The sequence below is a fragment of the Musca domestica genome, unplaced genomic scaffold, assembly GCF_030504385.1.
Source record: "Musca domestica strain aabys unplaced genomic scaffold, Musca_domestica.polishedcontigs.V.1.1 28, whole genome shotgun sequence".
NCBI classification, from domain to species: Eukaryota; Metazoa; Arthropoda; class Insecta; order Diptera; family Muscidae; genus Musca; species Musca domestica.
Window position 1 is genome coordinate 3,120,557 of NW_026712293.1, and position 5,197 is coordinate 3,125,753.

At 30.4% G+C, this 5,197-nt stretch overlaps 2 long non-coding RNA genes across 2 annotated transcripts; one reads left to right on the forward strand and one right to left on the reverse strand.

Annotated features, from left to right (window-relative positions):
- The first annotated feature begins 1,890 nt into the window (after window positions 1-1,890).
- On the forward strand, window positions 1,891-2,492 carry LOC131803266 (uncharacterized). The gene is made up of 2 exons (XR_009342511.1): window positions 1,891-2,175; window positions 2,248-2,492. It is a non-coding gene; the product is annotated as an uncharacterized LOC131803266 (long non-coding RNA).
- On the reverse strand, window positions 2,199-2,857 carry LOC131803265 (uncharacterized). The gene is made up of 2 exons (XR_009342510.1): window positions 2,429-2,857; window positions 2,199-2,372 (listed from the first exon to the last, which is right to left on the reverse strand). It is a non-coding gene; the product is annotated as an uncharacterized LOC131803265 (long non-coding RNA).
- Window positions 2,858-5,197: the final 2,340 nt, after the last annotated feature.

Here is a 5,197-nt window from a genome sequence, read left to right on the forward strand (position 1 = left end):
GTTAAAATTGGAAAAATACATATTTAAAGAAAAATCACTGAAATTTTTGTAAAAATTCAAATATCGCACAACCACAATTTTTCGCCCATGCATAACGAATGTCCACCTTTACTCGTTACTTGCTAATACTTAAAAAATGTAAACATTTGTAATATGTGGAATTCTTGAAATCTGCAAGTTGTGCTGAATTGTGCTCAGATATTGAAAAACTAAAAGCTGTGCTGATTTGTGCTAACCTTGCACAATTTTTCTTCCACATATTGAAAGTTTGTATTTTCACTCGTTACTAGTTAAAATTGGAAAAATACATATATAATGAAATATTACTGAAATTTTTGTAAAAATTCAAATATCGAGATTGGGTAAATTGTGCTGAGTTGTGCTCACCTAGCACAATTTTTCGTCCATACATTGGAAATTTTTATTCGTACTAGTTACTCGTTACAATCATAAATATTAAAATCGCATATTTAGAAACAAGATATCGAAAAATTAAAAGTTGTGCTGATTTGTGCTAACCTAGCACAATTTTTCGTCCATACATTAGAAATTTGGATTGCTACTCGATACTCGTAAAAATCAAAACCGCATATTTAGAAACAAGATACCGAAAAACTAAAAGTTGTGCTGAATTGTGCTAACCTAGCACAATTTTCCGTTCATACATTGAAAATTTGTATTTCCACTTGTTACTAGCTAAAATTGGAGAAAAATATATATACAAAGAAAAATTGCTGTAATATTTGTAAAAACTCAAATATCGCGATGCCGTAAATTGTGCTCATTTAGCACAGTTTTTCGTCTATACATAACGAATTTCCACCTTTACTCGTTACTCGCTAAAAATTAAAAAAAATTTATAATTCTTGTAATATGTGGAATTTTTGAAATCTGCAAGTTGTGCTGAATTGTGCTCACCTAGCACAATTTTTCGTCCATAGATTAAAAATTTGTATCTCTACTCGTTACTCGTTAAAATCTTAAAAATCAAAATCGCATATTTAGAAACAAGACATCGAAAAATTAAAAGTTGTGCTGATATGTGCTAACCTAGCACAATTTTTCGTCCGTACATTTAAAATTTGTATTTCCACTCGTTACTAGTTAAAATTGGAAAAATACATATTTAAAGAAAAATCACTGAAATTTTTGTAAAAATTCAAATATCGCACAACCACAATTTTTCGTCCATGCATAACGAATGTCCACCTTTACTCGTTACTTGCTAATACTTTAAAAAAATGTAAACATTTGTAATATGTGGAATTCTTGAAATCTGCAAGTTGTGCTGAATTGTGCTCACATAGCACAACTTTTCGCCCATACATTAAAAATTTGTATCGCTACTCGTTACTCGTAAAAATCAAAATCGCATATTTAGAAACAAGATATCGAAAAATTAAAAGTTGTGCTGATATGTGCTAACCTAGCACAATTTTTCGTCCATACATTGAAAATTTGTACTTCCACTCGTTGCTATTTAAAATTGAAAAAAATACATATTTAAAGAAAAATTACTGAAATTTTTGTAAAAATTCAAATATCGGAGAAGCACAATTTTTCATCCATGCATAACGAATTTCCACCTTTACTCGTTACTCGCTAAAAATTAAAAAAATGTAAACTTTTGTAATATGTGAAATTTTTGAAATCTGCAAGTTGTGCTGAATTGTGCTCACATAGCACAACTTTTCGCCCATACATTAAAAATTTGTATCGCTACTCGTTACTCGTAAAAATCAAAATCGCATATTTAGAAACAAGATATCGAAAAATTAAAAGTTGTGCTGATATGTGCTCACATAGCACAATTTTTCGCCCATACATTAAAAATTTGTATCTCTACTCGTTACTCGTTAAAATCTTAAAAATCAAAATCGCATATTTACAGCCTGTTCCACGATGTCGAAAGAACACGTTCGCACAACTTTTACACGACAAACAGCTGATTTCCGTTCCACTAAAATCCATCAGAACGAAAATTTGCACGAAAATCAAAGCGAACGAAAACGTAAGCGTTTCAGTGTAATTTTGCGTTCCACTATCTTTTTTCTTTCTTACGCATGCGAACACAAATGTCAAAATCAGTCACTTGTGTGTTTGCTGTCGAATGATAAAAATTAAGGAAAATTGTTTTAACATAAACATTCCTTGATGGAAAATGGAAAGAAAAATGTAAGTAAAAATAATAAATGCAATTTAATCTGTGAACAACAAATATATATTTTTTTATTTTCTCAATTCCAGCACGAAAAAACTACACAGCTGCGGGCACTAGTTGAGTATATGGGGGAGAATCCTAAGTTCGCCAGAGGAGTGTCAATTTTTGGAAGCAGCAGGCAATCCCATGAAGACCACTGGAAGACACAAACCTAGAAAAAATCATTTTTTTATTATTTCAAAAATGTAAAAATACAATCATACTTACTGGTTGTTAGGTACTTCAAATAAATTCGAAGCATCTCTTAAATGCCTCCGTGGCACAATTTGAACCTCCTCCTCATCATCCATAAAAAATAGGGCTACAGAAATATTCATTTTTTTCTTTTTTAAGAACACAAATAATCTGAACACAATCACTAGGAATTTTATTTTGTTTGTTTATTTACAATTTATTTGTTTACAACTGAACTGTCAGTTGAGACAGAGCCACTGCTGCTTTTTCGCGTTTAAATTAGACATTTGGCGCTTTTTTTTGCCTTATTTCGCGATTAATTCTACCAAAAAATATTTAGCAACACTGAATCACGTAAGGCTATGCGAAAGAAAGAACGAAAGTTAGTGGAACGCATTCTTATGCGAAAGTGAGTGAGTAGCCTTCGTTCGCACAAATTTTCTTTCGAGATCGTGGAACAGGCTGTTAGAAACAATTTTTCGTCCATACATAACGAAGTTCCACCTTTACTCGTTACTCGCTAAAAGTTAAAAAAAATGTATAACTGTTGTAAAATGTGGAATTTTTGAAATCTGCAAGTTGTGCTGAATTGTGCTCAGATATCGAAAAACTAAAAGTTGTGCTGAATTGTGCTCACCTAGCACAATTTTTCGTCCATAGATTAAAAATTTGTATCTCTACTCGTTAAAATCTTAAAAATCAAAATCGCATATTTAGAAACAAGACATCGAAAAATTAAAAGTTGTGCTGATATGTGCTAACCTAGCACAATTTTTCGTCCATACATTGAAAATTTGTACTTCCACTCGTTACTAGTTAAAATTGGAAGAAATACATATTTAAAGAAAAATTACTGAAATTTTTGTAAAAATTCAAATATCGCACAAGCACAATTTTTCGTCCATGCATAACGAATGTCCACCTTTACTCGCAAAAAATTAAAAAAATTATAACTCTTGTAATATGTTGAATTTTTGAAATATGCAAGTTGTGCTGAATTGTGCTCAGATATCGAAAAACTAAAGGTTGTGCTGATTTATGCTAACCTAGCACATTTTTTCGTCCATACATTGAAAATTTGTACTTCCACTCGTTACTAGTAAAAATTGCAAAAAATTACATATTTAAAGAAAAATTACTGAAATTTTTGTAAAAAATCAAATATCGCACAAGCACAGTATTTCGTCCATGCATAACGAATGTCCACCTTTACTCGTTACTCCCTAAAAATTAAAAAAATGTAAACTTTTGTAATATGTGGAATTTTTGAAATCTGCAAGCTGTGCTGAATTGTGCTCACCTAGCACAATTTTTCGTCCATAGATTAAAAATTTGTATCTCTACTCGTTACTCGTTAAAATCTTAAAAATCAAAATCGCATATTTAGAAACAAGACATCGAAAAATTAAAAGTTGTGCTGATATGTGCTAACCTAGCACAATTTTTCGTCCATACATTTAAAATTTGTATTTCCACTCGTTACTAGTTAAAATTGGAAAAATACATATTTAAAGAAAAATCACTGAAATTTTTGTAAAAATTCAAATATCGCACAACCACAATTTTTCGTCCATGCATAACGAATGTCCACCTTTACTCGTTACTTGCTAATACTTTAAAAAATGTAAACATTTGTAATATGTGGAATTCTTGAAATCTGCAAGTTGTGCTGAATTGTGCTCACATAGCACAACTTTTCGCCCATACATTAAAAATTTGTATCGCTACTCGTTACTCGTAAAAATCAAAATCGCATATTTAGAAACAAGATATCGAAAAATTAAAAGTTGTGCTGATATGTGCTAACCTAGCACAATTTTTCGTCCGTACATTGAAAATTTGTACTTCCACTCGTTGCTATTTAAAATTGAAAAAAATACATATTTAAAGAAAAATTACTGAAATTTTTGTAAAAATTCAAATATCGGAGAAGCACAATTTTTCATCCATGCATAACGAATTTCCACCTTTACTCGTTACTCGCTAAAATTAAAAAAATGTAAACTTTTGTAATATGTGAAATTTTTGAAATCTGCAAGTTGTGCTGAATTGTGCTCACATAGCACAATTTTTCGTCCATACATTGAACATTTGTATTTCTACTCGTTACTAGCTAAAATTGGACAAAAATACATATATAAGAATAATTACTGAAATTTTTGGAAAAAATCAAATATCGAGATGCGGTAAATTGTGCTGAGCATAATTTTCCGTCCATACATTGAAAATTTGTATTTCCACTCGTTACTAGTTAAAATTGGAAAAAATACATATATAAAGAAAAATTAATCAAATTTTTGTAAAAATTCAAATATCGCGATGCTGTAAATTGTGCTGAGTTATGCTCACTAAGCACAATCGTCCATACGTAACGAATTTCCCCTTTACTCGTTACTCTCTAAAAATTAAAAAAAAATTAACTTTTAAATATATGGAATTTTTTAAATCTGCACGTTGTGCTGTATTGTGCTCAGATATCGAAAAACTAAAAGTTGTGCTGATTTGTGCTAACCTAGCACAATTTTTCGTCCATACATTAGAAATTTGGATTGCTACTCGTTACTCGTAAAAATCAAAACCTCATATTTAGAAACAAGATAAAGAAAAACTGAAAGTTGTGCTGAATTGTGCTAACCTAGCACAATTTTTCGTTCATACATTGAACATTTGTATTTCTACTCGTTACTAGCTAAAATTGGACAAAAATACATACATAAGAATAATTACTGAAATTTTTGGAAAAAATCAAATATCGAGATGCGGTAAATTGTGCTGAGCATAATTTTCCGTCCATACATTGAA